This window comes from Anolis sagrei, chromosome 4 (genome assembly GCF_037176765.1).
Source record: "Anolis sagrei isolate rAnoSag1 chromosome 4, rAnoSag1.mat, whole genome shotgun sequence".
Taxonomy (NCBI): domain Eukaryota; kingdom Metazoa; phylum Chordata; class Lepidosauria; order Squamata; family Dactyloidae; genus Anolis; species Anolis sagrei.
In genome coordinates, this window is record NC_090024.1 from 203,146,121 (window position 1) to 203,167,439 (window position 21,319).

The window sequence follows — 21,319 nt, forward strand, 5'->3', positions numbered from 1 at the left end:
ACAGGCACCATGGAGATTGTGAGATGCTGGTTAAATGTAGTTTCTGGTTGCGACTGTTACTATTAAAATAGGCCTAATTAATACTATACTCCATACTATGCCATAAACTCTGCATTGACTTGATAATAATATTAAAATACAGGCAAATAAAGAGAAATAAAGACAAACTTAAATTAAATTAACACAATTTTACTGTAATATACATGCATTTATATTTTTATTTAAAATATTTCTTCCATTTTTTGTCACTTGCTTTTTGGTCTACTGTAATGACACTTTCATTATATTTGTTTTGTTCCTTAGCACTCAACAAGTTAGATAACAATTAAGCTGAAATAAGTCCCACTGAAATTATGGATAACTTAATATAGATCCAACCCTATGTTGTCATTATGTTGTTATTCAAGCTCCAAGCTCCTGACATATAAAACCAATAAATCAGAACCATACTCAGACCATACTTTGTATTTTTTCAGCTCTCAATGTTAATTTATCCAATTATTCTTTTCCAATACTTTTTTTATTTTATGTTTTGGGAATCCTATTACATCTCTCTTTCAATATTTTTTCCTTTAAAAGTTTCTCACAAACATCAACATAACTAAAACCATGTTATAAAGAAAATGAAAAACACTTGGACCTCTTAATGTTACTGGATTCTACCTCTTATTATCACTATCTATGCTAGGTCAAACTGATGACAGTCAGGGCCCAAGAACATAGATTATCCAACCATTACTATAAAGGAATTAGTATCATTTTTTTCTTCTAGCCTCATTATACTTTCTGTATAACACTGCTTAGGTCACCTACAAATCAGAGCAGAAATATGATATTTCTAATATTGGATATATTTCTTTTCTTTTATATTCTGAAGGTTTTCTGTACACTGAGGAAAGGGAAGAGAGTCTTCCTATGCTTTTCAACACTGCCTGAAAATTACAATGTTCAAGGATTGTATTGTGGCATACAATCCCCCCCCTCCCTTAGATCCTGGATCCATACATTCCACTAACCACAGCTGGAAAATATAAAATTAAAAAAGCAAATCCAGATTTTGCGATTTTATAAGAGATACTGTTTTACTATCCCGTCATATATAATAAGTCTTAAATATCCACAGATTTGACATGCAAAGGAGATCCTGGAAACCCCAGCAAGGGATTCCGACTAAACCAAGGGTCTACTGTATGCTGTAAAGAGAAAAATAAAGGATGTCTCCTCAATTGTTAAGTATATAACTGCAATATATAAGGAGAGTGCAGGCCGAGTATCCTTAATTCAAAATGCTTGAAGCATTTTTGGATTTGGGTTTATAAAATTTTGGAATGCCAGTACGTATCTGCATATACAGTACATGAATAACGAGCTATCTTAGAGGGGAGACCCTAGTATAAACACAACATTGATGTTTCATATATATCTTACAGACATAGGTTGAAGACAAATTGATACAATGTTTTTAATAATTTTGTCAATTAACAAAGCGTATATACAGTGAACTATCAGAAAGCAAAGGTGTCACCTTGAGGACAATTTTGGAGGGTTTCAGAATTTTGAATAAGTGATGTTCAACCTATATCATTTGACACAAAAGCTGAATGACATTTCATTTGTAATGGCCTGACATCATTCATTAAACTTCTCATCATATATTGCTATCCCTGAGTAATTTAAGATGTGTATTGCTGAAGAGAACAGATAAACCACTTCTGGGTCTAAGTTCTACTCCAATCTAAACAAGAATATCAAGCAATTCTATTTCTAAGATAAAGCATGCGGATTTCAAAAGTAGACAGTGGGGTGTGGAATCTTTCACTTTTTGACTAAAGATTATATTTTTGCTAAAGAGAGTTTGTTTTCTCTAGAACTCAAGTGACAGAAGAAAATATTTTACAACTTTATCAATGGATATAAAAATAAGACAATATGCTGCTATACAATACTGAGGGTGCAGATGTTTCTGATTTCCAAACAAATGTGGTTTTAGCAGTTTAGCTGGTCTCCTTGATAAACTACTAAGACTGAAATAAAATATTTGTATACTTACATAGTACCATTGCAACAATCCCAATGAAAACCCACTTGGAACTAAGGCATAATTAAATTTTAAAAGATTTTCTGTCGTTTATCGACAAATTGAGATTTTACAACCACCAAATTTTACAAACATTACACATATTGTCACAACAAAAGTGAATTTTGAATGAGGTGAGAAGTAGGTCCAGTAGTCCCATCAAATGTTACCAAATCATTAAAATAAAACGTTTATGGCAGCAATACTATATAAGGTTTAGAGATACATAACAAATTCACCAGGCCAAAAAAAAGTAGATAAGACTTTGGAATTTGATGGAGGTTTCTTAAAAACCTTCTGAGTAAGAAATACTTCTACTAGGAAGGGAAAAGATGGAAATAAATGGAAAAGACAGATAGCAATTTCCATAATTTCCTACCTAAGCAAAATAACTTAAAAGTTCTGGTGGATCAGACCAATCCTGCTTCCTCACAATGTTTTTCCAAAGCTTTCAATTTTATAATCAGTGCCATTCTATATCTGAGATACATGTAGCCACTAACATAGTAGCATTTAGCCATTATGAATTTATCTTACCTTTTAAAGCCATCTAATGAAAGTGAATTCCAGAAATCATGTGCTATATCAAGACATATTCCATTTTCGTATTTTATTTTTCCTGCTAATGTCATTGGATGAGCTCAAGTTCTAAGTACTGACAGACAGAGAAAGCATCCTGGCCAAACACTTTCTTCACTCAATTTATAGCTGCACACACCTCTATCAACACACAACCAGATGGAGGGCACAAGCACAGATCACTTTGGAAATTATTCAAGATCTGTATTGTTGAAGACTTTCATGGCTGGAATCACTGGGTTGCTGTAAGTTTTTTGGGCTGTTGGCCATGTTCCAGAAGCATTCTCTCCTGATGTTTTGCCCGCTTCTGTGGCTCTTAATAAAGCATGAAAAACTACAAAACTGAAAGGGCCTCACAAATTATTACACAATTAAAACAGTAACTCAGTCGGAATGTTTTTTTTTTTTAAAAAAAGTTTCACTACTAATGGAAGGACACCAAGGAGGCGGCCAAGCTGTCCTTTCTAAAAAGGCATTTCCAAAGTGTAAGGGTACCTGTGAAAGTGACAGGACCAACAGAAAGGCTTTTCCTGTGGATCTCAGGGTCCTGTCAGATGTTTACTGACAGACAGAATCTGTTAGATAACCTGGGCCTAAGCCATAACGCCAGCATTTTGAATTGTGCCTGGAAACATACTGGCAGTCAGGAGAGCTGTTGTAGTAACGGTGGTTATAGGTTTCCCATAATCAGCTCCACTTAAACTCTTGCTGCAGCTCTTTGAACCAAATGAAGTTTCAGAGCACTCTTTAAAGGCATACATAGAACATGTTACAATAATCCAAATGGTATATAACAAAGTTACGTGTCGCCATGGCCATTAGGGATCTCCAGTAACACGAGTAGTCCGTGCACAAGCCTAAAATGTGCAAAGCCACTTCTAAGCACTGTAGAAACCTGGGTATATAGGCTGAGTCCAGGTGTGCACCCAAACTCCAAATCTAAGTCTTCAGGGGAACTATCAACTCACCCAACATAGGCTGTATCCCTATTACCTGATCTGCTTTTCAACTATCCAGGGACATTCTGCCTCATCTGGACTGGGTTTAAGTTTATTTGCTCGTATTCATTACTGATGCCGAACACCAGTTTAGAATAGACACAAATACGTGGAATTTCACATGCTTAGCTACCATCTAGAAAACTGAAGTGACGGGAGACATTTGTCATTAACAATGCAATTCTTTGGATGAAAAACTGCCATATTCACATATCTGTGAAACAACCAGATGCTCAAATAAAACTTCAAATAATAGGTATACCCAGCAGCAAGCCAATAAAACAGTTTTAAATTGTTTCAATGTCTATGCCAGCCAACATCTCAAGCTTGTATACTTGGTTTTATGATGTTAGTGAGTGTGTGTTTTGGAAGCACATTTCTCTATAAAAAAAAGTAATGAGTAAAACAAAACACACATGGGAAGCAGAAAAAGCACTGTCACCATGTCCCCTCCTGGCCCTGCCCCCCCCCCCCCCGGCCCTACTCCTCACGGGCCTGCACCCACCCAGTGTACGAATGGCCCCACTCCCTCCTGGCCCGGCCCGCAATGCAGCCCCAAGGCAAAAGAGTTTGCCTGTGCCTCTTCTAGGGTTTCATAGAAGCTCTGTGTTGAATAATCTCCCTAATAAATCCTTCATGAGAGATAAAAGAACAACTTCATAGTAAGAGATTTTTGGCAAAATCTTGGCAAAAAAAGCCACTCTAAGTCCCCTTCGGGTCACCATAAGTCAGAAACAACTTGAAAATGTACAGCAACAACAACCTGCTTATGCCCAGTTGCAGGAAGGTCAGCAATTAAATGCCATTATGCTGCCATGGTGAACAGCATGCACGCATACACCCTCATCAAGCCAAGAAAGAATAAGTAGATTGTTTATGATAATATAGCACACTGGCAAGATTAGAACTAAGTCTCTAGAGAAACCAATTTACATTTATCTTTACTTTTTTTAAAAAAATACATAACAAAACTTCCATTCACCCTCCCTACAGGTAAATGTTACACATTCTAATTGCCCAATTAAGCCAAATGTCCTATTAAAAATGCATTTTTATGTACAGTTTCTCTTTCACTTATTGATTGATTTTCAACCCTAAAAAAATTCACAAAGTAATATACATTCAGAACAAGAAAAGTCAGAAAGGAGACAAGAAGAGGGGGGGGGGGGAGTTACAGGCTCTGGCCACTTCCACCCCACATCCTAACTGTAATGAAAATCGGGAAAAATTATTCTACCAGTATATTGCTAATAACAATAACTATGAATTATAACATCATTAGATTTCTTATTGCTCATAAACAGTTTACAATCTTTCTGAAAATTTTCAACTGGCTTATCCTTTAGAGCCCACATGAAGCTAGCCCAACAGCCTGAGCATACTTCCATAATCTTCAGTCCACCATGAGATGCAAAGCCAAAGGAAATAGGTCTACAAAGTCGAATCCACGACATGCGAGTGTGGAGAAGAGAAAACCACAAACCACTTACTACAATGCAACCTGAGCCCTGCCACATTCACAATGGAGGACCTTCTCACAGTGACATCAGAGGCACTCCAAGTGACCCACAACTGATTGAAGGAAATCTAACATAATGCCAAGTTCTTAGCTTTGTTTGTGTTTCCAAATGCATTATAACTCTATCCTCAATTTGCTTCGGACACAATAAATAAATAAATAAATATCCATTTTCAAGTCTGAACATGCAATATTCTTGGTGCTGTTGTCACAGATCACAGAAGGTCTGGATTATTTGCCAATTCTTTACCCATAATTCCCAACAGAAACATTTCTGGTAAGATTATGAAGCCCATCTTTTAAAAAACAAAACAAAACAGATTAATATATAAACTTTAGACCAGTAGCTTTTGTCTTCTTACAAATCCAATGAATTTAAAAAAAAACTTCCTCATCTTGACATTCACAGCATCAGTTTGAAATATTCTGGAATATTTTCATGAGTTTATTTGTGTTAGACCCCATCTATACATTACCTTATACAAGTTTTCATATCAGTTACTACTTTTTTCCCATACATCCAATGAATATTGTGTCCCAAATTTTGGACGCACCTAATCATGTACTCTTGGGGGGGGGGGGTCCATTTTCTGTCACTAATTTTAAAAGCCACTTAATCACTTCTTAAATTACATGATCATTGTCTTTACATAACTCTAAAACCCATTTTCTCTAACCTCAATGGCATGGCAGCACTCCTTTCATCTTGATTAAATCTGTCCTTAAATTGCACATATGCAAACCAATTAAAATATTTGCCTTGCTCATAGAGCATCTCCCTTGGCTTCCAGTTGTCTTGTTCACAGTACAAAGATCATTATTAAACAACTATCTCCAATTCTAACACTTTCTTCATTTAAAAAGGCTTCCTCTAGTGAGGTGGCTAATTTTATCTTAGGAAAAAATATCTGCATATATGGTAATTATACCGAAGTCTTTCTAACGCAGTATTTTTTAAATTCAGCTTGTGTCTCTTAGCATTATCGTACCACTGTTTGGACACCTAAATCTTAAATCATGATCTTCAAGTTCCAAAATTCTGTCATCTCAAAGTAATATCAATTCCTTCAGCCATACAAAACAGACATCAAACTATAATTTAATAAGTCCCTCTTTCCTTCACATCATGAATTATTTTATTTTTATTCTGAGTTTCGTTGCCTGCAAATCTAGAAATCTCTTTTTATCAGTGCCCAAAAGATACCCCATTTCATATAATAAGGATTGTTTGAAAGATAATTAAAAGCAGAACAATAGCAGATTAACTTCTGGATGAAAAGGACAATTTGGTCAGTGACCATATTGATTTCAGAGACCACAGTTGTCTAAAAGGCTTGGGAAATTGGATAGGACTACTACAAATGAACACATATGCATATTTACAGCATTAATGGCTTAAATTTTTATTCAAATGTTTTAAATGGTTTGGAAAAAAGTAATTTTTAATTAATGCCCCCAGACAGCAAAAGTAAAAGGAGGTTTAGATTATAGTGTACACCAGACACCTTTACTGAACTCCACCTCCAAGTCACTTTCCCACACATGCTTACCACTCACAAAGTTAATGTACATGTCACTAAATAAAAAAGAAACTAGAGGTCAAACCTCTCTAGAGTTTACCAGTGATAGTAATAATTCCTCAAAGTGTCTTATGGACTGCATTCCTTGTGCTTTTACTGTGGATGTGGCTGTGAAGTAAGTAATATTAGTGAAGTTACTACACATACACATTAAGCCACCAAAGTTTATTCAACTGCTCGTCCATTTCAAGAGTAATGTTACAATAAAAATCTTGTAACCTGCATAACTTACTTTCCTCCCAACCCTGGAAAAAGACAGAAGGCATAAGACAGGCAGCACTGCAGAAGTGATGACAGGAAGCCCTCCTCCCTTGGTAAGACAGTATTTGTAAGGTGTTTTGGAGAATTCTCAAAACTATTAAAATGTTTATATAAGACTCCTCCAAAGTGTAAGCCTCTAATCCACTGTACTCAAGTTGCAGCAATTTCTGAGACATCAAACATCAACATTACCCATTAGCATAGTTGAGAAATCTAAAGTTCTGGTATTTGAAAAAAGATTTTCCCCTGCTGCTGGTCTCTTGATGGGCATACCCTAGAACAGGTCAGAAGTTTCCAATATCTGGGGTTTTCTTTTCACTACCAATTGTCCTGGTCTACTCATATTGTTTCCATTACCCTCAAGGCTCAAGTAAGCAGCTCTGCCATTCTGCGTTTTACTGCTACTAAAGGGAGGCAGTTCATACCTTCGGCAACTAAAGTCTTTAATGCTAAGATAGCTTCCCAGCTGCTGTACACTTCCAGCATCTGGACTGGGGGCCTAACATCAAAAATAGACCAACAGCAAACACAGTTCTTGAGGGCCATTTTCCAGCTCCCCAGATGTGTACCATCCTGTGTCTTACTCCTTGAATCTGACTAAGCACCCCTGTCAACAAGAGCCTGGTAGTGGGCACCAAAATATTGGATAAAGATCAGAGCTTTTAGTTTAGGGTCCGGTTTGATGCACCACTTAGCCCAGGACGAGTACATAAGCAGTTGGTCTAAGATCATCTCTATGAAAGCTGCCTCCATTGGCCTTTCCACATCCCTCCTAACTCATCTGGGTTTTGACATGGCTCTCAAATCAATCAGAGACTGTGGGACATTGCCTTTTGTGAGCTGCGCTCTCGCTCCTATGTATCCTGCTCTCCTAGTGCCCTGTCCATACATTATGTTGGGCCTTTTCATGAAGCAGACTATCTAAAGAACTTGACAGTAGCTAAATACCGCTGCCTATTTTCCAAAGCTAGGTGCAATGTGCTCCCATCTGAATTGCTGCATGGGAGATTTGCAGGTACTCCTTACAATGAAAGACTCTGCCCATGTAACAAACAGGAAGTAGAGTGCATCTACCACATTCTACTGTCATATAGTTTCTATTAACAGGCCCGAGCAGACATAATCAACCCCCTACTAAGGAATTTACCAGCAAGTTCAGTGAAACTTTATGTGAAGTTTCTACTTAGTGACAACTTTCCACACGTGACCTTGGCAGTTGCCAAGTTTCTTTCTGAGGCAGACAGGATTAGAAAATTCCCTATTTTAGACACAGATTTTTAGCCAACTTGTGTTTTAAGCAATTTTTAACTGTTGTTAATTTTACCCAGCTGTGTGCCCAAGCAACTGGTTGTTCCTTGTTCTTAATTCTCATTGCCTATATACCTTGAAACTGAAACACGCCGGCACGTCTTAAAGCTTTTTATCCTTGTTTTTAGCCAACATGTATTTTAATCAGCTTTTACTATTTGCAATTTTATCCACTGGATGTTCTTAATCTCATTACCTGTACAACTTGTATGCTACAGTGTAATAAGGGTCTCTGGACCAAAATAAAATTAATTTATCTATCTATCTATCAGCATAGTAAGTCTTAATAATGGAAATGCCTCACAATGAACATTTAGATACAGACTCTAAGTCTCTTCTAAATGGTAAACAGAGCACAAATTTGGGCACTCATGAACAAATCATTCTACAAATAGTGCAACTGAAACAATATTTTATGACAAAAGAACATTAGGAACATTTTGAATAAATACCCAGTAGTTCAAATTTAAAAGTATCGACATCTTTATAGAGTCCATCCTCATTTTTAGAACTGTCTAATCATCAACAACAGAGAAAAATTAATTTCGAGCGCTTGCCAAGAATTAAACCACCCGATATTATAAGGAGTAAAGCATATCAAAATTTCTGTTATGTTATATAAAGAAAGCAAGTATATTGTCTTAACAGGCTGCCTTAATAAGACCTGAAACTTTTTCAATTCAGTAGAAAACAGTCTTCCACACCACATTTACAGAAAATGTTTCAAAGAGGAAACAGCAACATTATCAGTCAACAAAGTGATCAGAACGTTTTGTCTGTTAATAGAAATTTCTGAAAGTTGTAGGTCAAAGGTTACTGACGGAAATGTAAACAGAAAAAGGGAAGATTTTATGTATTGTGGACTTGTCACAAAAAATGAAACAGATACATTGTTTGATTAAGACAATATTTAAGAGAAATATCCTGTTAGAACCAGAATTGTTTTTGTTGGGACTGAAGCAAATAGAGAAGCAACACGAGACAGCTCTACAAAATATTACCATCAGAGCAAGATGTTGTATGCAAAGAAATGGAGTATGGAAATTGCAACACAGGAAGATTGAATAATGAGTGTTTGAACTGGCAGAAATTGATAAATTATCCATTTTGATAAGATAAAATTGTTTACTAAACATGTGGTTTGAAAATTAAAAGCTTAACTCAAAAAGCAAAAATTAACATATCATTTACCATTGGTAGGAAAGTTTGAAATCAGCTTGGCCCCTTTTATTTTTTGTTATATATTCTTATTTTGTATGGATTTTTAAAATTTTTAGTTGTTGTTAGTTTGTAGTTTAAAAGAATGTGATGTGTTTTTGTATTACGTGTATTATTTTCATTGATGTATGTATAATTTAGTTAATAATTTTTTTAAAAAAATATTTGGATATCAAAACTACCCAAAACTACCCTAACCTGTCCAACCTACAACTTCTTGCATTCATCCAAATCTTCAAATAGCACTGTCTACCAGAAACGTAAACTCAGTATTCCAAAGTAAAGTAGATGCACGAAATCAATGGGCGCTCAGTAAGCAACAATTTATGTGATGTCCCCGATTCAATCACAATCTATTCAAAGACTTAGACCAATTCATCCAAATTCTATGTGTTTAGTAAGGATTAACAGAAAACAACTTAATCTTTTTAAAAAATTACGGAAGACACACTTATGAGCAGGTACATCTCACTAAACCCACCATCCTGCCAGAATCCAGCTTTTCTAAAGTTATCCTGTCACTTGCCTAGAATGATGTTTGTCAGGAGGGGAAAAGAATAAGAAACTTGAACCTATGCAATTTTAAAAATGAGCTTAACCCCCCCCCCCTTCTCTTCTTAGAACATATTTCAGCACTGATGAGATCAAATGCAATGTTGGCAACACATGCAGTCTCCTTATGTTTGGTTTTGAGCCTTTAGCCCCTCCGTACCACTCTCCCACAAGCCAATCTTCCTCCTTCCCTTGAAATGCTTAACATACAAACGTTCATTTTTCTAAAGCAAAGATGGGCTTCTGGCCACTTCCATTTATCTGTTTATGTATTCTTGGTGCTCAGAAGATCCAAATTAAACCAAGGGGGGGGGGAGTTGCAATTGTTATTCACCCCTGCTTTACCATAAACATCCTCTTTCCATATTTTATCTTTTGTATGTCAGTGTCCAGGCTTTTAACAGAAGTATTCTTTTTGAAATATTCTTCTCCTTCTGGACTCTCCCCTTTAACACAAACTTCCCCAATTCGCCTTCCTCCTAGCTAGCCCATATGTCAAGGAAGGGAAGAGAAGGGAAAGTTCTTGAAAATATCTGGAAATAGGATTTTACTACATTTTAATTTAAGAGTTTGTCCCCTCAACACAACAGCAAATACTACCCAGTTTGTCTCAATAAGGTAAGCTCAGGGGTGATTCCAGTTGAAACCTCACACCATCAGGTCACCTGACAATCCCCATTTGTCTGTAAACACATCCCCACCCCCTGCAGAGGATTTTTCGCTGCACTGTAAATTAGTCATCTCATGTTGTATGTTCCTCTCATCTGTTTATTCCCAAAGTTATTTCTTGCAGGAGCAGAATATGCAAAGTAAACAAAAAGGTTTCATCTCTGATATACAAATGAGGAGGAAATCATCTGAATGTTTCAATTTCAAAGGAAGAAAAATGGCCAGTTTATCAAAATTTAAAAGTATGATTGCATTTAGTACAAAAGAAACATTTTATAAAAATGTAATCAATCAACGAAAGCTGAAGATTACATGCAGTAGATTCATTTTGCTGTAAGCTATATTTCAGAGGAAGAAAGTAAAAAAAAAAACCACCTCAGAGTATTCTTTGACCAAGGGACCTTCCACATAGCCCTATATCCCATTAATATCAAGGCAGAAAATCCCACAATATCTGCTTTGAACTGGGTTACCTGAGTCCACATTGCCATATATTCCATTTCAAAACAGATAATGTGGGATTTTATTCGGCTGTGTGGAAGGGACCTAATAAACTCTCTCACATGCACAGGGTGGCCATAAGTCAAGATGGGACGTGGATGCATGCACACACACCAATCTATAGCACGGACATCCTTGTTGTGGACAACCCTTTGGTATCCAGAGCTACTTGCTGTTGAATGAAGACCTGGAAAATCAAAAAAACTATCTCAAAAAAAGGAGAAATAAATTGAAGTCTGTTCATGATTAATTAAGGATAAAGAGTTACTACTTGAAAGCGCAGGCGCTCTGAGAAGATCTCAAAAGAATCTGGATAGCAGATAGAAAAAGAACACACAACACCTGGTCAAAATCTTCCCCACAATGGTATGCTGTATCATATTGCTACTTAAATGCAATTGAACCTAATGAGATCCTTGTTTGCATCTATCAATTTAAATAAGGGAATAACGAGACTACCCTTTTAGTGATGCGTGTCCTGGTTTTGGGTGATACATTGGCATCTATTCTAAAAATCTTTCTCTGCCCCCAGCGTTCTAGCTCATTAAGCATCACTCAAGATACAAATGGGACAGCACTGTCACATGTTAAATGTATTGCCATTAAGGTACAACACCCATGAGGGATATGTTCCTGGACTTACCATGGAAATGCCAATAATAGCGAACCCTAATTAAATGGTTCTCTGGAACACTCTCCCCAAGGATCTTAGACAGGCCCCTACATTGGCAGTCTTCAGAAAGAACTTGAAGACCCGGCTGTTCCAATGTGCCTTTCCCGATTAGGAAATCTCCAATACCAAGTCCCAGACGCACTTTATTAGAATTAAGACTGCCGCACACTGCACACTGCACTGCCCTATAATCCTTACGTATCACCTGTCACATCAGCACTTTTTAATCCTGTACCCTTTACTCTGGTCCGGCCCAGTTTTTATCTTGTTTGATATATTGTTTATTGCTTGTGGTTCTTTGTTGTTTAATACTGCTTTAATTGTTTTTAATTTGCTTTTAACTGTATTGTTATGTTGTGTACTGAGGCCTTGGCCTTTGTAAGCCGCATCGAGTCCTTCGGGAGATGCTAGCGGGGTACAAATAAAGTTTAATAATAATAATAATAATAATAATAATAAAATAATCCTCTTCCAACAGAAGCATACCATTGAAAACACCTCTCTAGCATTTATAGTTCTCCAACGCAACTCTATAGTCAACCTGTTGTGGAAGCATAACATAGAATCACAGTACATATCCTAGCAAGTGCCTAGGCAGGACATATTTTCAGACATGGATAGCTTAAACCACAGGGACTGGGTCCCACAGATACAGAAGTCAATCTGAACATAAAATCATATATTTCTACTGAAAATTGAATCCTTATCAGTATTAAACATGAATAAAACAGCATGACTAAAATACAACTGTGTCGTGTCCCCCCCCCCCCCCCGACTCTATGGATTCTACCATGACATGAAAATCCCTCTCCCCTCCCCCAAGAAAAAAAGATTCCTAAAGCAAACATTGGTGTTACCATTTTTTATAAAGTAATCTCATTGTATACAATGAGACTTGAGCATTCACTGATTTTACTATCACCTGAGCTCCTGGAATCAAACCATAACAGACACCAAGGGCCCACTATACTGAATGCAATTATTTGATGTTGCCACCAGCTCGGCACATCTCATAAATTTTCACAGAAATCAGAGAAAGATGGTCTTTTATTTTACAAGGCTTTTTGAGATATTAAGAATACCTTCAAAGTGCAGTACAGTTCAGAGAATGATTCAACGGCTTCTTGAAATTCCAGGCTATGGTCTTTGATTTCATGCTGAGCATAACAGACTTCTGGAAGCTTCTGAAGCACAGCATGAAGTCAGTCTAGGACAGTGAGGATCACCAAAGGAATGAAGAGATGATCAACCAATATTTTGGAAAGTAATTTTGAAATGGATACACTTTTATCCTACCGGAAAACATGATAAAATTTGCATTTTTATTTATTTGATCTGATCTGAGATGATCTGGTCTGATTTATTTGATCTTATCTAGACGTAAAGGTATTTGCAATTCATATACAGGCAGTCCCCAAGTTACAAACAAGATGGGTTCTGTAGGCCTGTTCTTAAGTGGAATTTGGAATTTGTACGTAAGTGGGAATAGGTACATTTTAAAGTGTAACTACAGCTGTGTGTGTGTGTGTGTGTGTGTGTGCGTGCGTGCTTTGGATAGCATAGGGAAGGACTAAAACCCCTGTGGTGTTTGTTTTGCTGTCTATGCCCCTGTTCAGAAGATTTCATCTCACTTTCTGTCCCTATGATAATTGGATTTTGAAAAATTTGGCTTGTTGTGGAAACAAGGATTGGTGATAAAGCTTCAGTTGAGACACCTTTCCCCCATGCTAACTTTCAGGAGTGAATTTCCTTTCCTAGGAGATTTCTGTCACATCCTGTTGTCTCACCCTCATTCTTAACTATGAGTTGTTTGCAAGTTGGATGTTTGTAATTCAGAGACTGCCTACACACACAGACCCTCCGCACACACATACATGCTCACATAAGTGATTAAAATTACTTACACTTTACTAAAATGTCAACAATAAATACAATAGAAATTAAAATTATAAATTTCATCACATTTCTTCAAACAGGTACTCTCACATTTTCATCAGACATGCCTCTGAAGTAGAACAGTTTCCCTTCAAATCATAATGTCAGACAGGCTTACAAGGGAGAATATGATATCTAAATTTGCAGCTAAAATTGCTGTTTGGTTCAAATCAAACTGTTTTGCTAATCAAATTAATTCCATCAGCAAAACTAGGTGATGGCAGTTCCTTCATCCATTTGCTCCAGAACACCATCTGTACTCTACAACATAAGGAAGACCTCGAGAACAGACTCTGAAATGCTGCAGATGTGTGTGAGAGGTTTGCTTACATGGTGTTGTGCAGGATGCTTCTAGCATCAGAATTGAAGAGGGCCACATATCTAAGTTTAAAAGGGTGATTGTTACACACCTGTTTTTTACGGCCACAAAACTGAATGTTTGTGTTTGTGTGTGTGTGTGTATATATATATATATATATATATATACACCTATATATTATCCACAGGCATGTGAGCATAAGCACTAATGAAAACATTTGCAATCTGATAATTTTGAGGTCCTACATGAAAAACAGATTAATACATGAGATTACTTTTACAATAAAACATTCTGGTAGGCGGCAATTGCTTAACTTTTGAACTTAACAGCAAACAATGTGCAATGAGAAAGATAATGGGATCATTCTTGATTTGTTGTTAAGTCTCCTCATGTTTTCTTCACTATTCTTAAGAGTATGGCTCATCCAAGATCATTCAGTAGGTTTCTGTGATTGAAGGGGGATTTGAACACTGGTATCCCAGAGTTTAAGTCCAACCCTCCAATCACTTGACCACACTCATCCTTCCCATCATCCTTCTTGCAAATATTACTAATAACCAATGGACCAACTCATATTTTTCTAGACCAGAGATGGGCATCTGGAGCTAACATTCTTATGTCACAGAACCCTCCAGAAAACAAATGAACTATAAAAAAAACCCCAAAGTGGCTAGAAGTCCACTTCTAGTTCTTAAAAATAGGTACCAGCTAATGTTAAACACTACAGGAAAGACTTGGAACCTACTTTAATAGTAAGTTGTTGTACCTGGAGCTCCCAGGAGCAACCATTTCCCTTCCTCTTTTAGCCAGAAAAAAATGTTGTGCTGGGGGTGCTGAGAGTGATAAAAACATCCTTGGGGGCTGAAGTTTGATAGACCATCAGTATCAAGATTTCAAGTAAGATTTTGATACAAAAAAATGAAGATCCCCAAGGGAGGTATCAATCTGAGAGAAGCTAAGAAACAGAATGAATAAGGATAGAACCTGAGAATAAAATTACTGTTTAAAACATTTATATCATACTTTACTGCTTGAAATTAATGAAAATATGTATTCTTTAAAATTATATGACTTATACAAGAAAATCCATTTGCATGTATACTTGCACAACATGTCGAGCACCCACTTGCCTGAAATAAGCTGCAACTTCCCTTAACCAAGAAAACACAAATTTTCGTGTGGCCACTGGCTATCTGTATGTACCATTCCCAGCAGCTACCGTAGTGCTCCATGTGAGCTCCCATATAATGGCTCTACAGCCACGAGTTTCAGTCCTCCCCTTCAGAAGTTAGGAGCAAACAAGGAGTAGAAAAGTCAAATTGCTCTGGTAGATTCCCCAGGTTGACCAGAGACATGGGTTCTTTAGTTACTTTGGTTCCATCGTTCCTTTCTCCAGTAAAATAGTGGAAAACTATAATGTGCACATACAAAATTGCAGGCAGGGAAATTGAGAGACATGAAAAAAGATTAATCCACTTGCACCTTTTGTTTGCCAGGTAATAGGAGGACTTTTCAATATATGTCTACAATGCATTCAGTATATTTGGGGAAGCCATAAAACATAAATATACAGTAATTTAGTCAATTTTAACTCTCTCAAAAGCAAAGAAAGTAACTGCACCACAGAAATGCCACTGGGAAAAACTATATAAAATTTGGGTTGTTGTAGGTTTTTTCGGGCTATAACATTTATTAAGTATTGCATAAATATTCTATGCATTACAGTAACCACATACCTGTGCTAAAAGGGGCAGCATATGCTTGCAGTTTTAAATACCTCAATGCTAATTAGGTACATGGGAGTGAAAACCATGACATTCTAAGTATTACCTCCAAAGTATCTCACAAAATGGCTTTATTTTCCATCTTACGAACTGATGGATACCACTACCATGTTGAAAGTAAATGAGGATCAAAGCAGACAATACCATGATGATGTGTCTTATTTTTTTCCCCTGTTCAAACTACAGCTTACTAATCATGGAGATGAGTACGGTCATAACTGTAAGAGCTAAGCAGTTCTAGGGCAAGCAAAAGCCATCACCATCACTTAATAGCACACTTGACAAGTCAACTCAAACAACCATTATTCAATGCAAAATACCGCACTATATGTGTATTCTCATTGTTCATTACTTCTATCAACCATGTTAAACTCTTATTTATATCTCTGAAATCTCACAAATTGTTATGAAATGCTGCCCAATTTGCTTCAAAGCTTCCCAATGAAAGCACTGGACCACAGATTAAGAACTAAACAAACTAATTCATTTTATAGGATTACTAGAACTTAAGTGACTAGTATATATAGAACTTCTGCTGCCGATGCATACAACACATACACACTCTCTATTACTACTACTTATTCACCAGACTGACCTAAATACATTTCTGAAAATGCTGGTCCTAACACAGACAAACTGGACAAGACAAGTTGGACAACCTATTTATAAAACAGGCTACACCTTACTCCAAATTTCTGGCTGTACTAAACCATTGACTCGGCTATTTAAAATGAGTGCCTAATTATATACTAAATTATTTTGGTCATATCAGATTCTGAGTTAACACCGAAATTCATTTGCATCTGAAAATGAATCACAGCTATGTCCACAGCCAAAGCAACATTACTTAATGTGTTATATTTGTTATGTCATTTGCAAAGAATACAAAAAAAATCTTATATAAAGGAAAGAAAAAAGGCTTCAGACTAACATGGTAGTGTAGGTGAAATATATGTCTCTCTAGTGTTTAGAATCTTACCACAAATGTTGAGGATTTTTTGTCCTGATGTCATGAGGTAAAGATTGAAGCCATTACTGAACAGATTTTAATGTACTAACTCTATGCTCCAAATCTTATATTCAGTCTCACAAATATCCATATACATTGAAAAATACTCGTTTGAATTTCTAGACAATACAGAGTTCAATGAACAAACAGCCTGACTTCCAAGATACTATATGTTCCTAAGAAAATTTCAACAAAGTAGTCCACCTTATCAGAGCTCTTTATCAGTGAAGAAGAGGTCCTTTTTCTGTCAATTATACACTGAGTAGAGTACACCATTCAAGACAGCCAGTAGTGGTTTGAGCATTGGATTAGGGTTCTGGAAGACCACTATTCCAATTTTCACTTGCCAATGGAAATCCATTAGGTAGCCTTGGGTAAATCAGGCTCTTTCACCCTTGGCAAGGAAATGCCAATCTTCCTCTAAACAAATTTTGCCAAGGGAACGCTGTGATAGGGATAAGTAGGAAATAAATTGAAGACAAACAACTATAAAAACCATGCAACAACTTGCATTTCATAGAAGGTCAGTGGAAATAATTAAAAGCAAGTAAGAAAGCTATACTTCCAATTTTACTGCAAAAAAAATTCCACACTTAAGTTTAGTTCCATGATTAAGGCAGAAACTCAAAACCGTAACTATGCCAACAGCAGCCAACAGAGAAGTAGTAGAGACTTCACTTCTGCCAATTAAGTTATGAGAATGATGCATTTATCAATTTCTTGTGCTAGAGCATTATTCAACCAACTATGTATCTGTAATCAGGCTGATGAGCATTCTTGCTATACCAATGACCAAATTGGAAAAGAGAATTATTCTAAGAGTGTATTAGAATACCACCGGGTATACTCCTTGTGGTATTCCACCACAAGAAGAATAGGGAATGCCTAGGCAGCATATTATTTCTCTGTGTCTACTCAAAGTAACCCCAGGAAGATGAGCCTATATTGAATGTAGTGACAGAAATATAAAATAGCAAAAGGAGCAGTCCTGGTAACATGTAATGGAGGAGAAAATGTTACTTAAAAATAACATGTGTAAAGGCTAGCTAAAAGTCAGAGTATGAACAGAAGCATGTTGGGAAATATGGTAAAGTTTAAACCTTGATGGGGCTTAACAGCAAGTAATTCCATTATAGATGTGGGGGCTTATCACTTACACCAGTTGTGAGAAAGTAATTCCCTAATACGAAAACATCCACAAATGTCATGGTTACCACTTTGTCTCCACCTCTGCAACCAATACAAGGACCTCTTCCCATCCTACCGCTGTGGCCACCACCTGTGAGAACCTCACAAATATATTCCAAATAAATTAGTGAGATAGTATGCGACTTCTATCTGCACCAGACATCAGGCCTCTTTATTCACTGCTGTCACTAGAGATAGTGTGCCTGAATCCAGGTTTTATAATATATAACATTCCCAAAGAACAAAGTAGTATAAATACAAAATCAAATGTTATTAACTGAAATTGATCATAGGAAAACAGATAGATTATTTAATACATCTAAAACAAATATTTTACTCACACTCTTCCACAAATTCAGATTCTTAAACATCTCTCATTACATACAGGTATATTTCAGTTAATGATGATGGTGTGTTCATGGGCTTTACTTAATTAACAGAACCTTTTGCATCAGCGGCAGACGTAACATGGAAATAGGGATAGGTTCCAACACCCCAAAAAAGAAGAATGATTTGAACATATCCCAGTAGACATTTTACTCAGAACTGAAGATATGTATTTGTGAAATTAGAAAAAAAAGATCAGATAAGCATTACATAGCAAAGAAAAATTGTACCTTCTATAAATCCTCTACAATTACTTTCATTAGATGTTACTGTTTGATGTGTAAAGGATGGAATGTGTATGTATGAATGTGATTTGTATTTGTTTGTTTAGCTGTTTTAATAGATATTTTACACAGAAATATCTAATACATAGATATTACATATATACATTTTTGTTTGGTGTTGTGACTGTATAATTACTATAGTCAATTAAAATATTTAAACAGAAATAAAAACAAAAACAAAATGCACCCAGAGATTTTTATTTTTCTTTCACCAGCCTTCTCTTTTCTAATAATTTCCATCTTAGTGATCAAAATTACACATTACTGCTTTAATGTCTGCAAGTGGCTGGTAAGACTTATCTGATTTCCCCTTATCTCTATACTTTGCTGCTTAGGCATGCTCAATAAGGAATTCCGAAGGCAGCTACTGTTTACCTTGCCTGTTATAAGAAGCCATACGTGGCTATAACTGTATCACCTAGAGTAGGTTCTTGCCGTTTTTCTGCTCAAACTTTATTGCATTTTTTACTAAACATGGCAACCCAAAAGTTTGTGTTTCTCTAGCCCTTCTTTACCATCCTCTCAATCTTGCTAAAAAATCTCTTAGCTAGTCAGGCGACAAGAAGGAAAGGAGGACTAGACAGGCATAAGAAAAAGCCTCTTTCTCAGATATTTTGTTTATTGAGGTATGCTTGTAATTCTTAAACACAGCTGAATGACTCTCTTATTCATTCCTCTACTCACTCACTCACTTCTGGGTGTTTTTTTCTTCCTCCAACTGCTTAACTCAGGCACTCCACCAATCATTCTCAACATCCTGTTATTTCACATCCTACTGACAGCTCCTTGCCTCTAATAAATGCAGTAAATTAAACATTTTACACCCAAAAGTCTATGACCATGCAGTTCCCACATCACTTATTGGTGGCTTGTTTGGACTTTTAAATTGATGACCATTTAAATTAGACAGTACTAAGACACACAGTTACACAACAGCTTTAAAAGTGCAACCATTTGAACAGCCATAGACAAGATATTTCAAATGAAGTATGACAAAAAAATGCAACTGATGGATTACACTAGGGCACATCACCAATAGAATTCTAGCATATTTAAGTAGTGATTCACTTGTTCATCTGTGTATAAGCCTTCATACAATGCTATATGGTTCTATTCACATGCACAAATAAACTGAACCTATGGTAAAATGATTAATATCCAAATTTTTCAGAACACTTAACCAGCCTTACACAAACTGCTTTCCTCCAGATAGGTTTATATAATATTCCCAACCAATTTAACCACTGGGTCATACTGGCCAGGGATGGTGGGGATTATACCTAAGAAGTCTCAGTTTGAAGCAAACTACATTAAACTTCCTTCTACAATAGTGAAAACCTACTATAATTAAGACCTAGGCAGGTAAGCCTGTTCTCCTCCTCTCGTCTTGCAGAACAGATCCAAGACTAGAAGCATTCATTTTCAACAAACCAGTCCATTATTACATCTTAACTAGGAATAATGATGGTTAGTTGTTCATATGGTTTGATTGAACAAGCTACCTTTAAGATGTATTGTCGAAGGCTTTCGTGGCTGGAATCACTAGGTTCTTGTGGGTTTTTTCGGGCTATAGAGCCATGTTCTAGAGACATTTCTCCTGACGTTTCGCCTGCATCTATGGCAAGCACCCTCAGAGGTTGTGAGGTCTGTTGGAAGTAGGAAAAGTGGGTTTATATATCTGTGGAATGGCTGGGGTGGGGCAAGGAGCTCTTCCCTGCTGCAGTTAGGTGTGAATGTTTAGCTGATCACCTTCATTAGCATTTGAAGGCCTTCCTGAGCCTGGGAAAATCTGTTGCTGGGAGGTGTTAATCTGTGCCTGGTTTTTTCCTCTCTGTTGTTTAGCTGTTATAATTTTAGAGTTTTTTAATACTGGTAGCCAGATTTTGTTCATTTTCATGGTCTCTTCCTTTCTGTTGAAATTGTCCACATGCTTGTGTATTTCAATGGCTTCTCTGTGTAGTCTGACATGGTGGTTGTTGGTGTGGTCCAGCATTTCTGTGTTCTCAAATAATATGCTGTGTCCAGGCTGGTTCATCAGTCAGCCATAGCAGAGCACCTGATGAACCAGCCTGGACACAGCATATTATTTGAGAACACAGAAATGCTGGACCACACCAACAACCACCATGTCAGACTACACAGAGAAGCCATTGAAATACACAAGCATGTGGACAATGTCAACAGAAAGGCAGAGACCATGAAAATGAACAAAATCTGGCTACCAGTATTAAAAAAACTCTAAAATTATAACAGCTAAACAACAGAGAGGAAAAAACCAGGCACAGATTAACACCTCCCAGCAACAGATTTTCCCAGGCTCAGGAAGGCCTTCAAATGCTAATGAAGGTGATCAGCTAAACATTCACACCTAACTGCAGCAGGGAAGAGCTCCTTGCCCCACCCCAGCCATTCCACAGATATATAAACCCACTTTTCCTACTTCCAACAGACCTCACAACCTCTGAGGATGCTTGCCAT

The 21,319-nt window shown here is 36.8% G+C and overlaps 1 protein-coding gene across 4 annotated transcripts in view; it reads right to left on the reverse strand.

The window, feature by feature from the left end:
• The window catches only part of TRIM33 (tripartite motif containing 33), a 69,574-nt gene that overhangs the window by 40,686 nt on the left and 7,569 nt on the right, over nucleotides 1–21,319 (reverse strand). The window lies entirely within an intron of this gene.